At 43.8% G+C, this 22,479-nt stretch overlaps 1 long non-coding RNA gene across 1 annotated transcript in view; it reads left to right on the top strand.

Moving 5' to 3' along the window:
• The window catches only part of LOC149127173 (uncharacterized), a 34,859-nt gene extending 13,113 nt beyond the window's left edge, over nucleotides 1–21,746 (top strand). Inside the window, exons 3-5 of the long non-coding RNA XR_016232983.1 lie at nucleotides 19,194–19,256; nucleotides 20,703–20,738; nucleotides 21,702–21,746. This is a non-coding gene — a long non-coding RNA (uncharacterized LOC149127173). The remainder of the gene's footprint in view (nucleotides 1–19,193; nucleotides 19,257–20,702; nucleotides 20,739–21,701) is intronic.
• The last annotated feature ends 733 nt before the right edge of the window (nucleotides 21,747–22,479 follow it).

Raw genomic sequence — 22,479 nt, 5'->3', positions numbered from 1 at the left:
ACATATAGACAGACACACAGAAAGATGGGACACACTGACAGAAAATTATTAAAATATGAATTAAAATATGAATCTTATATTTAAAATATTACTATTAAAGGTTTTGTTCAAAAGTGTTGAATAACTGGGTCAAGTGTTCAAGGAAAAATGTGAAGGTCTTTTAGTTACATAGACTGTCAACTAAAGTCCAATTCTGAAAGACATGTTGTAGGAAATTTAGACAGAAAATGTAGGGGTATTGTTCTATTTAAAATTTTATTATATTCAGATCTGGTCAGGGGCATCTGACCAGCCCTCTTATAGGAAAAAAGGAAAAGAAATAAAGTGGCAAGTTGCCTGTTGCAGAAACAAAAACAAAACCCAGATAGATCCGCAGTTGGATTCAGCACAAGTGCAGGGTCCCACGCTCGCGCCTAGGGGATGGAAGTAGACCTTTCTGTTGCGGACGCCACATCCCTGGTTGTGCTGCTTCTCAGTAGCTGGGTTGCTGTGCTGTCTGTCAGTTGTCTCTGTTTAACCAAGTCTAAGGGAGTCTTCAACAACGCCTGCAGGCTGTGAAATGAGGCCCGCAGGACTTGAGGAGAGTGACTGCACGGTCCCTTAGGGAAGTCACACAAAACCGCATGGGCTCAGCAGAGGAGATCAACTTCATCTTCATCCTGTATTATAAAGGGGAGATCTCCATGATGCGGGAGAAAGAGGCCCCCTGGGGTCAGCAAGGACCGAAGGGCGGCCTGTGAGTCTAGGTTCTCTCTTTTTGCCTTTTGAGTGAATTTCTCATTTCTTCTCATTTCACATAAAATTCTAATACTATTGATGCATTAAACTTGGGATTACAGATCTCACATGATCTGTAGAGCTGTTGAGTCTCCGAGTAGTCAAAGGTTCTCAAACCCCTGTAGAAATAAGCAATCCTCAGACATCTTCGGGAGTTTATTTTGCTTTCTCATGTGCTGTTGAAGAGGGAAGTGCCAGGGAGGCTCTCTGGTTTGACAAATACATTTTATAAACGTTTAGTTTTGGGGTAGTGCAGAGATGCTCCATGAAACATTTTTCTCAGGGCAAAAAAACAAGAGCGGTAAGCATTCCAGAGAGTGGGTTTCATTATCTGGAGTGTCAAAGCTATGTTTGTATACCAAGGATCATAAAAAATGTACTTCTACCATGCTTTGCATTTTTACCCTTTGTCAGAACTCTGAGCATGGGAGTAAGTTAGCTATTTTCTGATGATTTGTAATTCCCCACTTTATTGGGATTAATTTTATTGTATAGGGTAATGTCATCTTTCCTGTAGCTCATGTAGCTGAGATTTCTCTCACCAACAGTTCAGAGAGGGGCCAGTAGCTATTCATTTATTTATTTTAGCACCAGAATTGTATTTGTTGGCAAGGGGAGATAATCACTGTAGGCCTAAGGGACAAAAACTCAAATGTGGAAAGGAAAAGAACATGAAAGGATTGCTTTAAAAATATATAGGAGACAAATAATATTCTGCATCTACACTCTAAAAGCTCAGATGCTGAAGTCAACACTGTATCTAACTTTATTAAAATCTCCTGATTAAAAGTAACACAAAGCTTGCACCTCTTGGTGTCTCCCTGGGACAGATCTGAGGGAGGGATACTTTTACTGAAGGTGACATTTCATCACCACTACTACCACCTCCATCACTAACTTCAGTAAAAGCAATATTATCACCAGCACCAAATCACTTCTACTGCCGCCCCATCCCCATTGCCACCATCACCACCACCATCATCACCATTGCTGCTACCACTATCACCACCATCATCCCATCATCACCATCACTGCCACCATCATCATTGCCACCATCACTACCATCACCACCTCTACCAATACCATGACCATCATCACTGTCATCACCACCACCATTGCTGCCCTCCTGCTAGAACCATTACTACTATACAGAGAAAGTACAGCAAGAGGTGAATTTTCATTTTCTAAGTACTTTCTCTGTGCCTGCCATTGTGCTAAGCACTTTCAATGCGTTATGTCACTTCAGATTCCGACAGCCATACCTAGGTAAATGATAATATATACCTAATTTACAGACAAGGAAACTGAAGTTCATAGAGGTTGAGTAACTGCTCCAGGGTCACTTATACAACCAGGGTTGGAACTGGGACAAAAATTCAGATCTGTGAGTCCGGCACTGTGGCACAGCGGGCTAAAGCCCTGGCCTGAAGTGCTGGCATCCCATATGGGCGCTGGTTCTAGTCCCAGCTGCTCCTCTTCTGATCCAGCTCTCTGCTGTAGCCTGGGAGGGCAGTGGAGGATGGCCCAGGTCATTGGGCCCCTGCACCCATGTGGGAGACCTGAAAGAAGCTCCTGGCTCCTGGCTTCGGATCGGCACAGCTCCGGCCGTCGCGGCCATCTGGGGAGTGAACCAGCAGATGGAAGACCTCTCTCTCTGTCTCTCCCTCTCTCTGTAACTCAAATAATAAAAATAAATAAATAAATAAAATAAATCTTTAAAAAAATTTCAGATCTTCCTGAGTTTAATAGCCTGTGCACTTAATCACTAAACTACATTGCCTCTATCTCAGTGTTTTTTCTCCAAAGTCTGTCTGTATTCCTGGAGACTGACCAATTCTGGAGTTTTCTTTCAATGCTCCTTTGTCCTACAAAGAAAGCAAGTTTAGCCCAAGGGAAACTTGGTACAGTAGGATAGTTTCCTAAACTGTGGTGTCATCTCTGTGATGGACAGAACCTTGGCTCAGAGGAAGTTAAAAGGGCAGGACAATTTCTTTGTTTCACAGACTCTTCCAGTTTTAAACCTAAATGCTCCCTTACTCAGTGTCTATCCTATGGAAATGACTCCCCTAACCTTCATTAAACCCCATTGTCCTCCCTACCTTGTATTGTGGACATTTCCAATGGTTCAGATACTGATGCCAACCAGATATGAATCTGCGTGACTCTGAAGTTCGTTTTTGTCGCTCCCCCTCTTCATGGAGGAACGACACAGGACCCTGCGTTGTTCTTTTGTCTGCTCGGCCCTTCCCGGGTTTGCTGCTGGTTCTTCCCGGGTTGGCTACCGACCCTTCCACCTCCGTGGAAGGGCGGTTCCCCCTGCCACATTCCCCACTTCCGCGGGGGAGCGGCACACCGCCGGCCGGCTCTCTCGGGGGCTGCACAGGTGTTTCTTCAGATGTTCCTCTTAGATGTTCCTCGTGCATGCTGTCTCTCTCCTCCTTTATAGTCCTCCTCTGCCAATCCCAACTCGGCTGCCCACACGCCGAGTACGCTGCTCTCCTCCAATCAGGAGCAAGTCCTACAGTTTATTGGCTGAACTGGAGGCAGCTGTGTAGAAGCTGTTTTCTTCTCTCCCAGCGCCATATTGTGGGAGAGCAGATGCATAGAATAAGTCTTAATTCCAGTAACTTAGTCTAGTCTGAGTTGCTCCCCACAGATCCCCCTTTCTTTTTATTTTTTGGTGTTGCTACGCGCCTGTCTTCGGTGCCCCGCGGCACACACTCTGCTCTGCTTGCTAGAGTTGCCCACAGGTTCTTACAAGTCCTATCAATCAGGCAAACCGAATCCGGGTCCTCTCTTTGCCATGTTGTGAGGAGGTTTTTAGGCGCTGATGCGTGCCTGTGTTCGGTGCCCTGCAGCGCATGCTCTACTCTGCTAGAACTGCCTGCAGGTGCTTACAAAACCTATCAGGCAAACCGAATCCAAGCCTTCTCATTGCCATATTGTGGGGAAACTTATTGGTGTTGATTCGTGCCTATCTTCGGTGACCTGCAGCTCATACTCTTGTCGAGCTGCCTGCTGGTGCTTACCGCCTTACTAATCAGGCAGACCGAATCCAAGCCTTCTCATTGCGGTATTGTGGGGAGACTATTGATGTTAATTCATGCCTGTCTTCGGTGACCTGCGGCGCGTAAGTTGCTAGCCGCCCGCAGGTGCTCACCACCTCCCTAATCAGGCAGACCGAATCCAAGCTCTCTCATTGCCATGTTGAGGGGAGGCTTTATTTTTCTCTATATCTCCGGGCATTCCTATCTCTCCCATTTTACGTCTGTCTACCAACATTCCTATTTCTCTCATTTTACTTCTAAACTTCTGTTTCTCTTATCCCTGCGGCTTCCCGGCGCCCGCCCTGAGGCTCTGCTTCTCGGCGGCTTCCCGGCTCTGAGCCGCTTCAGCCCGCGCCTCTCTCATCTGCGCGGCTTCCCGGCTTTGTGCGGCTTGGCTTCGCGCGCGCGCTCCGCGGTCTCGCACTAGCCCAGCGTTCCCTATCTACTTGTGCTCCGCATGCTCTCTCTGTGCGCGGCAGCCTCCGCGAGTCACACAGCCTCAGCTCACGTTTCCGCCACTAGCATTCAATCCAAGTTCCCCGGGCTAACCTGGCGAATTCAACCCAGCTCACGTTTCCGCCCCACGATTTGGCTTCCCATCCTTTGCTCCCCGGGCTAATCAGACGGATTCCAACCTGGCTTACGTTTCCACTTCTGGTTTTAACTTTTCGCCCCTTATTCCCGAGCTAACTTGAGAATCCCAAAGTAGCTTTCGTCTCCACCTCAGCCTGCCCCCGCGGCTTCAATTTCCCTAACATTTTTCTCTACCCGGTATATTTCCCCAAGCTTTCCTCCAACAATACTCCTCCCTCATTTCTCCTGGCCTCTCCCCACAGTCCGTATCCGAGTCTGTTTGTTCTAGCTTTCACTTTCGCTTTCGACCTTAGAGATTTCTCCCAGCTTCCCCCCGTAGTCCGTATCCGATTCTATGCCTAGGCTTTCAATAGCTTCTTCCGGCACCTTTTTCGTCCGGCTTTCCCCTAGGCTCTTTGCTAGTCTCTCTCTCCGGTATTTTTCCATTTCTTCCCTCCTAAGTTTCCTATCCGAGTCATGGCACCATTATGTCGCTCCCCGTCTGCGTGGAGGAATGACACAGGACCCTGCGCTGTTCTTTCGTCTGCTCGGCCCTTCCCGGGTTTGCTGCTGGTTCTTCCCGGGTTGGCTACCGACCCTTCCACCTCCGTGGAAGGGCGGTTCCCCCTGCCACATTCCCCACTTCCGCGGGGGAGCGGCACACCGCTGGCCGGCTCTCTCGGGGGCTGCACAGGTGTTTCTTCAGATGTTCCTCTTAGATGTTCCTCGTGCATGCCGTCTCTCTCCTCCTTTATAGTCCTCCTCTGCCAATCCCAACTCGGCTGCCCACATGCCGAGTACGCTGCTCTCCTCCAATCAGGAGCAAGTCCTACAGTTTATTGGCTGAACTGGAGGCAGCTGTGTAGAAGCTGTTTTCTCCTCTCCCAGCGCCATATTGTGGGAGAGCAGATGCATAGAATAAGTCTTAATTCCAGTAACTTAGTCTAGTCCGAGTTGCTCCCCACAGTTTTGTGTCATTTCTTAGGGCCTTCTCGGTCCAGGTGGATATGGACATCCAGGAAATAAAGGAACAAAGCCTAGGGTTCCTTAAAGGGTATTCTGAACCAAGGAGTAGAATCTTTGTTTTGTGTTACTGGACTAACAGTTATTTTCCAAGCAGTATGCCAGGAATGGTTTCTACAGGCTGCTTACAATATGTGGTAGCTGCCAGAGTTTCCTCCCTAAAAAACAAAAGTTGATCTTGTCTCTCTTACTTAAAAATCAGATTCCTGACTTCATCTCCCATCTACGCCAGAGAGTTCCACCCCGGCCTTTTCCATGCCAGGCCTTTTCCCAGCTCCTTGCTTTTGTAAACAGTCTTGTCTCTGGCACGCCTTTTCCCATCTCCCTCCCTTGGACAATGTTATCCATTTTATAAGACCAATGCAGACATCGACTTCTCCACATGGAAGCCTTCCTGACCTTCCCCAGACAGAACTCATTGTCCTACGCTCTGTGTTCCTAAAACGCATTGTATTTCTGCAGTAGGCCTTGTCCATCAGGTTGCATTATAATTTAGTCCTGCATGGAAGTCCACCCTGGTCTCCCATGCAGGTGCAGGGGCCCAATCATCAGTGTGTGGACCAGCCAGCAGGCTTGCAACAGGCTCACTTTCGTATTGCTGGGACAGAACCTGACAAGAGTAGCTTCTCAATAGGTGTATGAATGAATTACTGTCACCACCATAAGAAGCTTGTATTTTAACGTGGAGTCGGGGCCGGCACTGTGGTGCAGTGGGTTAACTCCCTGGCCTGAAGCACCAGCACCCCTTATGGGCGCCGGTTCTAGTCCCAACTGCTCCACTTCCAATCCAGCTCTCTGCTATGGCCTGGGAAAGCAGTAGAAGATGGCCCAAGTCCTTGGGCCCCTGCACCCACGTGGGAGACCCGGAAGAGGCTCCTGGCCCCTGGATTCAGATAGGTGCAGCTCTGGCTGTTGTGGCCAATTGGGGGGTGACCCAGTGGATGGAAGACCTCTCTCTCTCTCTGCTTCTCCTTCTCTCTGTGTAACTCTTTCAAATAAATAAATCTTTAAAAACAAACAAAAACCCATGGAGTTAATGGGTCACTGAAGCATGGAGGTCACGTGAGGATTGCTGAATAAGTCAAATGCCAACAGCCTTTATGACATCACCAGATAAGAAGTCTTTGGGATATTTACCGATCCCTAGCTACTCAGTGATGTCATGACTTGGCTGGGTTTTCTGCAATCCTCTTGCCTCCCCAGTGGCTGTATTGAGCAGGGAACTACCTCAAACCTACTAGTAGGCTCTTAGCAAACATCTGTGTATTGATAGAGCTGTGGGGGGGTGGGGGGGACCTCAGTGATGGTCTAGTTCAGCCTTGTTGAGTTATGAGAAAGTTGAGGTTCATAACTGAAGCAACTTGCCTATGGGCACATAGCAAGGTGGAGACAGAGCTGCGTGTAACACTGGCCCACTGGAGCCCCATCCAGACAGTCTAAGTTCTTCTTTTCTGGGGAGGAGTCTGCATAGCAGTGGCGCTCTAGGTAGCACTCAAAGGTGCGTGTTTTGAGCCACCTCTCAGCTCAGAGCTAAGCACAAGGCAGTCTGTGTTCACTGAGATAAATGTTACAGAATGCATAGCTTCAGCCCACATTTGTGTGAGTTTTTGTTGGTGAGATGTGATGGTCTCATTTTAAATCAGCCTCGTTGCTGCTTGGCCAACCGACCACACTCTCCTCATCTGTGCACTTTCCTCCTCTCTCTGTTGGTGATTTCCTCCCCCCGCCCCCTCCTCAAATCTTCAAGGCCTGCTTTCTCTTCCACATTTAAAGATAGGATTTTGCTTTCTGTTTTATTAAGAAAACATAAGAAAAAACTCCACATATGTCCGTCACCAAGAGGTCCCACCACCCGGCCTTTGTTCCTGTCCCTCTGCCCTATTGTCTCCTGCTCTGACTTACTGTCCTTGCTTCTACCAAAGTCTAATCCCTCATCTCCCTCACTGGACTCCACTGCTGTCTGCTTCCTCCAGGCCTTGGATTCTGAAGGTATGGCCTCACTTTTCTGTGCCATCAAGTTTTCTTCCCACTCCACCTATCGTTCCCATCAACATACAAAGAGGTGGGCATACCTCCCATTGTAAGAAAAATAAAAACAACAACAGAAAACCTTGTTACTCAACTAAGTGCCTCCTAATTTCTCTCTGATAACACTCACTGAAAGTGTGCTCTCTACCAGTGGACTTTACCCACAAGGGGACAGCTGGCAATGTCTGGATATGTTTTGGTTGTCCCAACCAGGGTACAGTTAAATTGGTATCTATCAAGTAAAGACCAGAGACACTGCTTAACATCCTACAATACACAGGACAGCCCCTCACAACAAGAAACTATCAGGTGCAACATATCAGTAGCACTGAGGTTAAGCAATGACCTTATTTATTTATTTGAGGGGTAATTATAGACAGAGAGAGAGAGAGACAGAAAGGTGTTTTATCTGCTGGATGGCTGCAATGGCTGGAGCTGAGCCAATTCATAGTGAGGAGCCAGGAGCTTCTTCTGGGTCTCCCACTTGGGTGCAGGGGCCCCAGCAATTGGGCCATCTTCCACTGCTTTCCCAGGCCACAGCAGAGAGCTGAATCAGAAGTGGAGCAGCTGGGACTAGAACCAGTGTCTATATCGGATGCCAGTGCTGCAGGTGGAGGATTAACCTACTGCACCACAGCGTTGGCCCCCTACCTTATTTATAACTGATGCCAAGTGAGCCTTCACCCCTCCACCTTCCCAGCTGACCACCTCCGCTTTGGTGGAGGTAAGCCCCGTGTTGCTAAGTTCAGTGGCTGGTTCTCCATCTCTGCTCTCATCCTACTCCATCTCTTAGGTGCACTGGACAAAGATGATGTCAGGCTTGTTCTCGAAACCTTTGCTCACTCAACTCCAGCAAACCCCACATTCCTGGGTTTCACTGGCTGCTCTCTCAGTCGCCTTTGCTGGGTTTTCTAAGTGTCCCTCCCCTTTAAGCACTAGAAGCTCAAGGCTCAGTTTGCATGCTTCTCTCCCTCTTCACCTAGCCCTCAGGTGACGGTGACATTCCTTGGGGAATCCAGTCCAATGGAATCACAGTAGCCCATGATCTCCAGCTTGGACCAATATCATGAACTCAAAAACTGTTTCCCCTGGGTTATCCAATAGATATCTTAAAATTGACATGTCCCCAAACAATTTTTTTCTTTTGTCAGTTCTCGTCACAGCAAAATTGGAACACATATAAAAATGGAGAGTCTGGTATAGTGACAGCCCTTCATTTGAGTACCCATCACCAGCTCAAGCAATGACAAACCTTTGACCTGTTTTGCTTTGAGTATTTATACTGCCACTCACTTATCTCTCTATCCGTGCTTAGTGTTTTGGAGTAAAACTCAGACATAATTTCACTCTCTCGCTTCAGGGTTTTTCACATACTCTTCCTCTGCCTGGAGCATTCTTTTCCAGACATCTGCTTGGCTTGCCTTCTCAATTCATGCCAGTCTTTGCTCAACTGCCACATTTATGAAACAGGCTCTGCCTAACCACCTTACATCAAATAGCACCCAAACACCCAACACACATACTTTGTTCTGGTGTATCCATGGGTTCTGTATCCATAGATCCAGCCAACTGCAGATGGAAAACAATTAGAAAAAATTGCATCCATAAATTGTTGAAACCTTTACTTAGTATAGAGTTGATCTTCTGTATATAAAGATAATTAAAAATGAATCTAAATGAAGAATGGGATGGGAGAGGGGGTAGGAGATAGAATGGTTTGTGGGTGGTAGGGTGGTTATGCGGGGAAGAATCGCTATAATCCAAAAGTTGTACTTTTGAAATTTATATTTATTAGATAAAAGTTTTCTACAAAAAAAGAAAAAATTGCATCCATACTGAACATGTAGAGACATCTTCATGTCATTAGTCCCTAATTAACACATTGTGTCAACTACTTACCAAGTATTACTTTGTATTGGATATTATAAGTAGTACAGGCATCATTTAAAGTGTATGGGAAGATGTGTGTAGGTTCTCTGTAAATAGTACACTGTTTTCTGTAAGGGACTTGGGGCCACTGGGGGAATTTTGGTATCCCCAGTGACTCCTGGAACAAATCCCCCCATGGATATTGAAGGAAAAACCATAATCCTCTATTCCTTAATTGCTTTTCTTTATTCCTTAATAGCATTTCTCTCTCTTTGACACATATTTCTTTGTTACTTGCTTCCTCATTAGCATGTAAGTTTCCAGGGGGTGTCTTTGTCTGTTTATTACTGAATTTCCAGTGCCTAGAGAAGTGCCTGGCACATACGAGGTGCTAAGTAAATATTTGCTGAGGGAATGAGCATTTTGAAGCATACCTGCTTTCCAGCACTCAATTCGGTGCCCCTTCATTGGTTTCCATTGGATCAAATTTCAGGTTATTGAAACTGGGAGAGAAAAATGCCCAAGAAGGAATTTGCATTATACAATATATCAAAGAGGTAGAAAATTTCGTAAAAACACTTTACAAGTTGTTTCCTGTAGAGAAATGAAATATGACCACTTGAGAGCAACCCAAGATAACAACTGTTGCTCCAGTTGGTTTTCCTGGCATCTGTTTTGAGTCTGTTTTCTCAGAGTTATTGTTTCTGCTTTCTCCCCGAGGAATGTTAAGAAAACACTTAACTGTGTGATCCTACGTAAGACCTTATTTCATGTCTGACATTAGGGTCAACCTGGACTCCCTGGCTATCCTGGTGCACAAGTAAGGTCTGTTTCTGGGCCTGGCAACTAGTATGCAGCACGCAGCATTTGTTTGTGCTTATTTTTCTTTACATTCAAAATTCTGTTTTCATTTTATTAATGGAGAAGATGGTGACTCGGTCACCAAGGGGAAAAGGGGATTCATAGGGAAAAGGGTAAGAATCAAAAGAACCTCTGAAGGTCTGTGGAGGCCCACATCCTCCCAGGAGCATGATTCCACTGGGGTAATGGACCTGTTAGCAGGAAACCCATTCCTCTTCAGCCAGTGTGCTTTCCACGGCTTCCTTAGGCTACCCCACTGCCTGCCTAATCCCACTCTCATTTATCTTTTGAATAACAATAAAAACAGAAAGGCAAAGTCGGAGTTTCAGTTATGCAGCATCAACCTTTAAAAACAAGCTGTTCGGCGCCTCTGTGCTGGGTGAGTCCAGACAGCATTCGGAAGGGAACAGTTTCAGCTGTGGGGCAGACACTGCTCTTTCTTTAGGATTCGTCTACGCCTGAACTCTCTTAGCTTTCTAGGACTAGATTTTCTTTTCTTTTTTTTTTTTTAAACTTTTATTTAATGAATATAAATTTCCAAAGTACAGCTTATGGATTACAATGGCTTCCCCCACATAACGTCCCTCCCACCCGCAACCCTCCCCTCTCCCACTCCCTCTCCCCTTCCATTCACATCAAGATTCATTTTCGATTCTCTTTATCTACAGAAGATCAGTTTAGCATACATTAAGTATAGATTTCAACAGTTTGCTCCCACATAGAAACATAAAGTGAAAAATAATAGATGATTTTTTAAATGATGATGAAATCAGATCAGACCTATTGTCATGTTTAATCCCAGTGAGAGTCAAGTTGGGAATTGATAATTTCTTTTTTTTTTTATTTTTTATTTTTTACAGAAGATCAGTTTAGTATACATTAAGTAAAGCTTTCCACAGTTTGCACCCCCATAGAAACACAAAGTGAAATATATTGTTTGAGTACTCGTTATAGCATTAAGTCTCAATGTACAGCACGCTAAGGACAGAGATCCTACATGAGGAGTAAGTGCACAGTGACTCCTGTTGTTGACTTTACAAATTGACACTCTTGTTTATGGCCTAAGTAATCTCCCCATGCTCCAGTCATGAGTTTCCAAGGCTATGGAAGCCCCTTGAGTTCTCCGACTCTTATCTTGTTTAGACAAGGTCATAGTCAAAGTGGAAGTTCTCTCCTCCCTTCAGAGAAAGGTACCTCCTTCTTTGAAGACCTGTTCTTTCCACTGGGATCTCACTCACAGAGATCTTTCATTTAGGTTTTTTTTTTTTTTTTTTTTTTTTTGCCAGAGTGTCTTGGCTTTCCATGCCTGAAATACTCTCATGGGCTTTTCAGCCAGATTGGAATGCCTTTAGGGCTGATTCTGAGGCCAGAGTGCTGTTTAGGACATCCGCCATTCTATGAGTCTGCTGAGTATCTCGCTTCCCATGTTGGAGCACTCTCCCCTTTATTTATTCTATCGGTTAGTATTAGCAGGTACTAGACTTGTTTATGTGCTCCCTTTGACTCTTAGTCCTTTCATTATGATCAATTGTGAACTGAAATTGATCACTTGGACTAGTGAGATGGCATTGGTACATGCCACCTTGATGGGATTGAATTGGAGTCCCCTGGTATGTTTCTAACTCTACCATTTGGGGCAAGTCAGCCTGAGCATGTCCCAAATTGTACATCTCTTCCCTCTCTTATTCCCACTCTTATGTTTAACAGGGATCACATTTCAGTTAAATTTCAACACTTAAGAATAACTGTGTATTAATTATAGAATTAAACCAGTCATATTAAGTAGAGCAGACAAAAAAAAAACTACTAAGAGGGATAATGTATTAAGTTGTTCATTAACAGTCAGGGCTATGCTGATCAAGTCACCATTTCTCATAGTGTCCATTTCACTTCAACAGGTTTCTTTTTTGGTGTTCAGTCAGTTGTCACCAATCAGGGAGAACATATGGTATTTGTCCCTTTGGGACTGGCTTATTTCACTCAGCATTATGTGTTCCAGATTCCTCCATTTTGTTGCAAATGACTGGATTTCATTGTTTCTTACTGCGGTATAGTATTCTAAAGAGTACATATTCCATAATTTCTTTATCCAGTCTACCGTTGATGGGCATTTAGGTTGGTTCCAGGTCTTAGCTATTGTGAATTGTGCTGCAATAAACATTAGGGTGCAGACTGCTTTTTTGTTTGCCAATTTAAATTCCTTTGGGTAAATCCCAAGGAGTGGGATGGCTGGGTCGAACGGTAGGGTTATCTTCAGGTTTCTGAGGAATCTCCAGACTGACTTCCATAGTGGCTTGACCAGTTTGCATTCCCACCAACAGTGGGTTAGTGTCCCTTTTTCCCCACATCCTTGCCAGCATCTGTTGTTGGTAGATTTCTGTATGTGAGCCATTCTAACCGGGGTGAGGTGAAACCTCATTGTGGTTTTGATTTGCATTTCCCTGATTGCTAGTGACCTTGAACATTTTTTCATGTGCCTGTTGGCCATTTGGATTTCCTCTTTTGAAAAATGTCTACTGAGGTCCTTGGCCCATCTCTTAAGTGGGTTGTTTGTTTTGTTTTTGTGGAGTTTCTTGATCTCTTTGTAGATTCTGGTTATTAACCCTTTATCTGTTGCATAGTTTGCAAATATTTTTTCCCATTCTGTCGGTTGTCTCTTCACTCTCCTGACTGTTTCTTTTGCAGTACAGAAACTTCTCAATTTGATGCAATCCCAATAGTTGATTTTGGCTTTGACTGCCTGTGCCTCCTGGGCCTTTTCCAGAAATTCTTTGCCTGTGCCAATATCTTGAAGGGTTTCTCCCATGTTCTCTAATAACTTGATGGTGTCAGGTCATAGATTTAGGTCTTTAATCCATGTTGAGTGGATTTTTGTGTAAGGTGTAAGGTAGGGGTCTTGCTTCATGCTTCTGCACGTGGAAATCCAATTTTCCCAGCACCATTTATTGAATAGACTGTCCTTGCTCCAGGAATTGGTTTTAGATCCTTGATCAAATATAAGTTGGCTGTAGAGGTTTGGGTTGATTTCTGGTGTTTCAATTCTGTTCCATTGGTCTATCCATCTGTTTCTGTACCAGTACCATGCTGTTTTGATTACAACTGCCCTGTAGTATGTCCTGAGATCTGGTATTGTGATGCCTCCGGCTTTGTTTTTGTTGTACAAGATTGCTTTAGCTATTCGAGGTCTCTTGTGCCTCCATATGAATTTCAGCATCATTTTTTCTAGATCTGAGAAGAAGGTCTTTGGTATCTTGATTGGGATTGCATTGAATCTATAAATTGCTTTTGGGAGAATGGACATTTTGATGATGTTGATTCTTCCAATCCATGAACATGGAAGATTTTTCCATTTTTTGGTATCCTCTTCTATTTCTTTCTTTAAGATTTTGTAATTCTCATCGTAGAGATCTTTAACGTCCTTGGTTAAGTTTATTCCAAGGTATTTGATTGTTTTTGTAGCTATTGTGAATGGGATTGATCTTAGCAGTTCTTTCTCAGCCATGGCATTGCTTGTGTATACAAAGGCTGTTGATTTTTGTGCATTGATTTTATATCCTGCCACTTTGCCAAACTCCTCTATGAGTTCCAATAGTCTCTTAGTAGAGTTCTTTGGATCCCCTAAGTAAAGAATCATATCGTCTGCAAAGAGGGATAGTTTGACTTCTTCCTTCTCAATTTGTATTCCTTTAATTTCTTTTTCTTGTCTGATGGCTCTGGCTAAAACTTCCAGAACTATGTTAAATAGCAGTGGTGAGAGTGGGCATCCCTGTCTGGTGCCAGATCTCAGTGGAAATGCTTCCAACTTTTCCCCATTCAATAGGATGCTGGCTGTGGGCTTTTCATAAATTGCTTTGATTATATTGAGGAATGTTCCTTCTATACCCAATTTGCTTAGAGTTTTCATCATGAAAGGGTGTTGAATCTTATCGAATGCTTTCTCTGCATCTATTGAGATAATCATATGGTTTTTCTTCTGCAGTCTGTTAATGTGGTGAATCACATTGATTGATTTGCGAATGTTGAACCATCCCTGCATACCAGGGATAAATCCCACTTGGTCTGGGTGGATGATTTTCCTGATGTGTTGTTGTATTCTATTGGCCAGAATTTTATTGAGGATTTTTGCGTCTATGTTCATCAGGGATATTGGTCTATAATTTTCTTTCAGTGCTGCATCTTTCTCTGGCTTAGGGATTAAGGTGATGCTGGCTTCATAGAAAGAATTTGGGAGGATTCCATCTTTTTCGATTGTTCTGAATAGTTTGAGAAGAAATGGAATCAGTTCTTCTTTAAATGTCTGGTAGAATTCAGCAGTGAATCCATCTGGTCCTGGGCTTTTCTTTGTTGGGAGGGCCTTTATTACGGTTTCAATTTCTGTTTCAGTTATGGGTCTATTTAGGTTTTCTATGTCTTCATGGTTCAATTTAGGTAGATTGCATGTGTCCAGGAATCTATCCATTTCTGATAGATTTTCTTGTTTGCTGGCATACAGGTCCTTGTAGTAATTTCTGATGATTCTTTTTATTTCTGTGGTGTCTGTTGTTATGTTTCCTTTTTCATCTCTGATTTTATTGATTTGGGTCTTTTCTCTTCTTTTTTTAGTTAGTTGGGCCAATGGGGTGTCAATTTTGTTTATTTTTTCAAAAAACCAGCTCTTCGCTTGGCTGATTTTTTGTAATGTTTTCTTGGATTCAATCCTGTTAATTTCTTCTCTGATTTTAATTATTTCTCTTCTGCTACTAGATTTGGGTCTGGTTTGCTGCAAATTTTCTAGGTCCTTGAGATGCGCTGAAAGCTCATTTATTTGGTGCCTTTCCAATTTCTTGATATAGGCCCCTATTGCTATAAACTTGCCTCTCAATACTGCTTTTGCCATATCCCATAAGTTTTGATATGTTGTGTTGTTATCCTCATTTACTTCCAGAAAGTTTCTGATTTCTCTTTTGATTTCTTGAATGACCCAGTGTTCATTCAGGAGCATGTTGTTCAGTCTCCATGTGTTTGCATACTTTCTGGGGTTTCCTGAGTTGCTAATTTCCAGCTTCATTCCACTGTGGTCTGAGAAGCTGCATGGTATGATTCTAATTCTTTTAAATGTGCTGAGACTTGCTTTATGACCTAGTATGTGATCAATCCTAGAGAAGGTTCCATGCACTGCTGAGAAGAATGTAAAGTCTTTAGATGTAGGATTGAAAGTTCTGTAGATATCTGTTAGATCCATTTGGGCAATAGTGTCGATTAAATCTGCTGTTACCTTGTTGATCTTCTGTCTGGATGATCTATCTATTTCTGAGAGTGGAGTATTGAAGTTCCCCAGTACTATTGTATTGGAATCTAAGTCTCCCTTTAAGTCCCTTAACATATCTATTAAATAGACCGGTGCCCTGTAATTAGGTGCATATACATTTATAATAGTTACATCTTCCTGTTGAATTGAACCCTTAATCATTATATAGTGTCCCTCTTTGTCTCTCTTAACAGTTTTTGTATTAAAGTTTATTTTGTCTGATATTAATATGGCTATACCTGCTTTTTTTTGGTTTTTGTTGGCATGGAATATCTTTTTCCAACCTTTCACTTTCAGTCTGCATGCATCTTTGTTAGAGAGATGTGTTTCTTGTAGGCAACAAATAGTTGGGTGTTGTTCCTTAAGCCAGTCAGCCAGTCTGTGTCTTTTAACTGGACAGTTCAGGCCATTCACATTTAATGTGACTATTGATACATAGTGACTTTGCCCTGCCATTTTCCCAGAGATATTTTCTAGTATATGCTTTGAGCTTCCCATGCTCTTTTACTGGTAGGTGTTCTTCCTTTCCCTTCTTTCATATTGATGGCCGTGTTTCTGTGTTTCTTTGTGTAGCACATCTTTAAGTATCTTTTGCAGGGCCGGACGAGTGGCCACAAAATCTTTCAATTTCTTTTTGCTATGAAAGGTCTTTATTTCACCTTCATTCACAAATGAGAGCTTAGCAGGATATAATATTCTGGGCTGGCAATTTTTCTCTCTTAGCACCTGTGCTATGTCTCGCCATTCTCTCCTAGCCTGTAGTGTTTCTGATGAGAAGTCTGCTGTGAGTCTGATTGGAGATCCTCTGAGAGTAATCTGACATTTCTCTCTTGCACATTTTAGGATCTTTTCTTTATGTTTCACTGTGGTGAGTTTAATTACAACGTGTCGTGGTGAGGATCTCTTTTGGTCATGTTTACTGGGGGTTCTATGAGCTTCCTGTACTAGGATGTCTCTGTCCTTCTCCAAACCTGGAAAGTTCTCTGCTCGTATCTCACTAAAAAGGCCTTCTAATCCTTTCTCTCTCTCCATGCCTTCAGGAACTCCTAGAACCCAAATGTTTGTTTTTTTTAATAGTATTCTGCAGATTCCCAACAATATTTTTTAGATTTCTAATTTCCTCTTCTTTTCTTTGGTTTGACTGTATCCTTTCCTGTTCTCTGTCTTCTAAGTCTGATATTCTCTCTTCTGCTTCACCCATTCTGTTTTTAAGGCTCTCTAATGTGTTTGTCATTTGATCTATTGAGCTCTTCATTTCATTTTGATTTCTCTTCACTATCACACTTTCCTGTTCTACTAGTTTCTGTGTTTCATTTTGATTCTTCCTTAAAATTTCATTTTCACAAGAGAGATTTTCAATCCTGTCCAATAAGGATTTCTGTAGTTCAAGGATTTGCTTTTGAAAACTTCTAAATGTTCTTATCATAAATTTTTTGAAATCCATATCTTGCATTTCTTCTATCTCATCATCTTCATAATCTTGGCTTGGGGTGTTTTGTTTATTTGGAGGCATCATAAGGTCATCGTTGATCTTGTTCCCTCGATTTCTGTGTTTATTGCTTGGCATGGTTAATTCTGTTTCCCTCACTGTGAGGTGTTTTTTTTTTTTTTTATTATACTATGTCCATGTTAAGTGGACTGCCTGCTGTTGGAGAAGCCTTGGAGGCTTGAGATGGGTGTGGCCTGAGAGCTCTGCTTGGTTCTTCAGGGTTACAGGTGTGCAAAGGTGACACCCTCAGGTTATGTGTGGTAAATCTCTCTTTATTTATTTATTTATTTATTCATTTTTTTATTTTATTTTATTTTATTTTTTATTCAGGAGGTAAGTAATACTGCAAGGCTGAGCAGAATGGGTGGTATTTAGCTTCCGATCTCTGGCTTCTACCCAGAGTCTGTGCAGGCTCGGTTTCTCCTGCAGAATCCCACTGGGTTGCCTAGGCTACTGAATTGTAGCCTTAACTCTCCCCTTTTATTATGTATATCCCCGCTCTTTGTCTCTTGCTCACCTTTGCAAGGTTGGCAGAGAGTGGAACTTGTCTGTACCAGTATGCCCCCACCTATTTATTTATTTATTTTTCCTTCTCTTCTGTAGTCAGTCTGTTGGACTTTCCCGCTTCAAAACCCTCGTCCCTCTAAAATTCTGTCCGCCGTTTCCCCGCCAATGTCTCCGGTTACTGAGCTCACCTCCGCTTCCAGCGCCGATGTGTGGACTTGGAGCCCTGGGCGTCCCTCCTCTCCCTGCTGGTGTCTGTGTCACATCGACTCCCCTTCCCGCACTGGCGCTCAGACTCTGTGGCTCCTGCGGTTCGGCTTCCACGTGGTGGGCAACCCTGCTCTCCCAGTAGGTCCTCTGAGTCACAGCGAATAGCTCCGGAAGAGTTTCCTCTGCAATTTTTTCCTGATCCTTTTTCTGAGGCTACCGTAACTCCGCTTTTATTAAACTAAATTTTCCTGGACTATTGGTGTGTGCCCTCACTATTCTGCCATCTTGGCTCCTCCCTCTAGGACTAGATTTTCAAGAATGTGGCTGCCATCCTGGTGGACTTGGAGTCTCCTATTAAAAATCCATTCCTTTAGGTTCTGGAGATTCAGTCTTGAGGAGCTACCCTCACTGGCAGCTCCTTTTTTGGGGAGACCCCTGTGGATAGCTAACAGTTTGGCAGTATTTAGCTGATAGAAATTCAAGATCCAGACTGGTGCTGTGGCGTAGCGGGTAAAGCCACCACCTGCAGTGCCGGCATCCTATATAGGCACTGCTTCATGTCCTGGCTGCTCCACTTTTGATCCAGCTCTCTGCTATGGCCTGGGAAAGCAATAGAAGATGGCCCAAGTCCTTGGGCCCTTGCACCCACGTGGAAGACCAGGAATAAGCTCCTGGCTCCTGGCTTTGGATTAGCACAGCTCTGGCCATTGTGGGCATTTTGGGAGTGAACCAGCGGATGGAAGACCTTTCTCTCTCTCTCTCTGCCTCTCCTTCTCTCTGTGTAACTCTTTCAAATAAATAAATAAATCTTAAAAAAAAAATTAAAGATCAAGATCTTCTGGGAAAAAGGCCTGGACTAGTGTTCAGTATGAAAAAGAGGGAAGGAAAGAGAATGTACATTTTCCATGTACTCAAAAATTGGTATTTTCATACATTGACAAGGACACAAAGAAACATTTGATCTTAACCTAACTTGGTTGCCAATCATTTAACTTATCTTTCTAGTTTCAAATAAAAATATCAATTATGAATAAAAAAGCATCAATTATATCCAGATAATCCTACATCATTTCAAATACCAAGATGAGCAGTGAGCCTAAGGCCACCATATACCATTTCTGAGAGAGTGAGGACCAGAGGGTAGGGGTGGGGGTGGGTTTGGCCTTTTTCTTTCTCATGTGAGGCCCTCAGTTTGGACCTCCTGAATTATTTTTTGTTATATGACCTTGTGACTCACTTGAGTATTGGGTCATCTTTTAAGACTCTATTTAGAAGGTGTGTGTGTGTGTGTGTGTGTATGCACATTTGCTTGGCTGGGGCTAGGTATACAGGGGGAATTTGCATGGTTCCCATAAGGAGAACCTCCTGCTCCTTCTAGTCCTATGTCTTACTCCATGGATACACAGTTCATAAATGTTGATGGCACACTCATTGGCTTTAGCCTGGTATCTCAAAGTAGATCTGATGGTTGGAATCTAGTTGGAATCAAGGGGAGAGCCTATGCCTTTGGTTTGTTTATTTTTAGGGAAATGCCTGCTTTCCTGGGTTTGCTGGAACTCTCGGTGACCAAGGCCCAGCAGGACAAATGGTAACACTCACCTTTCTCCTTCAACTTTTGGATATACATGAAATAAAGACTGATAAGAAGGATCTCTGTAGAAGAAATAAACATTTAGGATACACATGAGGATCTGTATAGGAAATCAACCAAGCTTGCTTTAGAAAATATTCATTTTAAGTACTTACACAGTGAACTTATTTAACATATATATTTAACTTAAACATGGGATAGTTACTGGAATAGCTGGAGATTTGCAGAATTTCTAAACACATAAAACAAGTAAATTTATCAGTGTGAACAATTTTAGCACCAATATGTATGAAAAACCAGGGAGAAATCCTAACAAAATGTGACATTTTGATGATCTTTAATGAATTAACCATGTGGCGAGACTGCAAAAAATTAAAAAGACATCCTGGAAGGTCATTTGGTATGAAAAGAAAGACTTCGTGGCTGCCATTGTTCGCCCTGGTCTTGTCCTAGGCTAAGCTGTCGTTCCATGATGGGATGGTGGAGTAGGTCAGCCGTGGGTTGAACCTGTGGTTTCACTGATGGTTAGGGTTTACTAGAGAGGTGCAGCAAACTCAGAGAGCCTGACACTTTACAGGTATGGGTGGGCATTTGGAACGGTGGTTAAGATGCCACTTGGGATAACCACATCCCATATAGGAGTGCCTGGGTTCGAGTTCTGATTCTGCTGCTGATTCCAGGTTCCTGCTAATGCACAACCTGGAGACATCAGGTGATGGCTGAAGTAGTTGGGTCCCTGTCACCCCCATGCGAGATCCAGATCGAGGTCTTGGCTGTTGTCTTAGGCCTTCCCCAACGCCAGCTATTGTGGGCATATTGGAGATGAACCAGCAGAGTCTTTGTCTCTGTCTCTCTGCCTTCCAAATCAATCAGTTGATCAATCAATCAATGCATAAATAAATACATACCTTAGAGGATGAAGGATCACTGATGCCCATTTTACAGATGAGAAAACAAAGACTGAAGGTTATAGTGACTTGGTCAGGGTCACACATTACTACCTTGGCTCTCTGGAGGATCTTCCGGAGAGGCTGCAGCCAGGAAAGCTTTGTGATGCATTAGGGCAGAGACAGGGGTGATCGGTGTCCTGAAGAAAAGGGATGGGGAGGAGGTGGGGTCTACTTCAGAGCTGTCTATGCAGTGACCAGGGATCTTGAGTGGCCTTTTCCTGAATTTATTCTCACCTCTGGCTTCATTTCAAAATGACCTGGTCTTCTAGGAGTGCTCCCGGCTCATCTGTGTAGTCCTCTTGTATTGGAAGTTCTAGGGTACGCTTCCTCAGCACCCTGGCCTTCCCCGTGAGGGGTCGGATAGAATTCCAGAGCAGGGAGTGAAGGCAGACAGCGGCCTCTGCACCCCGGTGAGCTTTCTCACAATCTCTTGCTGGCTCTGTGTCAGATCTCAGAATCTTGCATTTTAAACCCAAGTTGCTGTTCTTTCCAGGGCATCAAGGGCCCCAGAGGTTTGGCAGATATGACAGTAGGTGAAGATTTTGGTTCTTTATTCTTTTCAGAACACGACACTTTCCACTTTCACCAGCTAGCAACCTGTTAAAGACAGATAGTTTCTCCGCTTACAGATTCTGTTAGTACTTGATAGATTTTTACTCTGAAATGTTAAAACCAAGCCAAATAAAAATAGTAGAATCATATTTTAAATGCAGCAGGGAATTTGGATGTTTTTGAGTAGTTGATGTGAGAGACTTCGAGGCCACTGCCTTTCTATAGTGTGCCTTTTGTAAAGCTCCGTGATTGTTAATAAAGTATTTATAAGTCTGAACATATGGTCTAGCACAGGCATCTGTGTCTCATGGCACACCTGAAAATGATCTTGAAATTTATGATGATGCTTTCATCTCCCAAATGCAGAGGTATTATCAGGTAGAAGGTGGGGATGTCGAGGCAACTGTGGAGCAGGAAGTGACGGAGTCTGGGGTTGCAGGAAGAACAGGACAGAGAGGAAGAGGTCAAAGGAAAGAGGCTGAATTTCTACAGCTGGCATTCGGGCCCCTGTCTTGGCAGTTGTTGTAAAGCAGTGTTACCACAATTGCACATGTAGAGATCCAAGAATTGAAAGCATTTCCCTGCATTCTCTGCTGATTCCTGGATTGAAAATGTCTTCCAAGTCAAGTTTAATTCAAACGCTTTGTGGGACAGATTTTTAAAAAGGGAGGTACCCTTTAGCTTCTAATCTTCAGTAATATGGGAACTATATTGTACCTAAAATTCGTATAAGTGCTTTAAAATATCCTCTGGTCCCAGAAATAGAATTGCTGAGTAGTTCCATCTGCTGCAACAACTTTTGGGTTTTCTGCTGCGGATTTAGAGAGCTTCGGCTAGTCCCTGATAACATCCATATGACATTTCTAAGTCACAAGGGTGCAGAAAAATATGCTTCAAATTAAGTACTCTTCCCTTTTCCCTTTTTCTATCTTTTTAACAGCTTTGCAGAATTGTTGATTTCATACGAGAAAACTGCCATAAGTGATTTGGAAAGGCTCAAAAGGAGCCCAGGGCTGTGAAGCGGGGAAGGGTCATGACTGGGGGCACACGTCCTCTGAGGATTTGGTGCCGCTGTGTGCATCATGAAAGACTCTTGTAAATGCGTACATTGGGCTCAGTCCAAGTCAGGAGTACCTGGGTAAGGAAGCTTTCCCAATGCAGTGGCAGAGTCGAAGTGCTGTGACAGGCATGCCACCCCAACAAGTAAGACAGATCCCACTGCACAACACTGTGCCCGTGCAGTGTGGTGTCTGTGCACCTGCACGTCTGCACCTTGGTGTTGCTTAGCACAAAACAGAGAGGAGCTTTGTTCTTTGAACAGGAGGGAGTGAGACCGGCTTTTGGTCTAATAGTTAGGATGCCTATATCCACACCAGGGTGCCTAGATTTGATACTGGCTCTGTATCCTGACTCCAGCTTCCTGCCAGTATAGACCCTGGGAGGCAACAGGTGATGGCTCAAATCACTGCCACCCACATGGGAGATGTGGATTGAGTCCCCCGCTCTGGCTTTGGTCTGGCTCAGCCCTGCCTGTTGCAGGCACCTGGGGAGTGAATCAGTAGCAGGGAGATCAATCTCTCTCTCTGTCTGCCAAATGAAACACAAAACCAAACCAAAGGGCTGGTGCTGTGGTGCAGCGTGTTAACACCCTGGCCTGCAGTGCCAGCATCCCATATGGGCGCCAGTTCAAGACCTGGCTGATCCACATCTGATCCAGC

This window comes from Oryctolagus cuniculus, chromosome 4 (assembly GCF_051225735.1).
Source record: "Oryctolagus cuniculus isolate XC-2025 breed Fujian yellow rabbit chromosome 4, ASM5122573v1, whole genome shotgun sequence".
Classification (NCBI taxonomy): domain Eukaryota; kingdom Metazoa; phylum Chordata; class Mammalia; order Lagomorpha; family Leporidae; genus Oryctolagus; species Oryctolagus cuniculus.
This window is presented reverse-complemented; position numbering and strand designations above follow the sequence as displayed.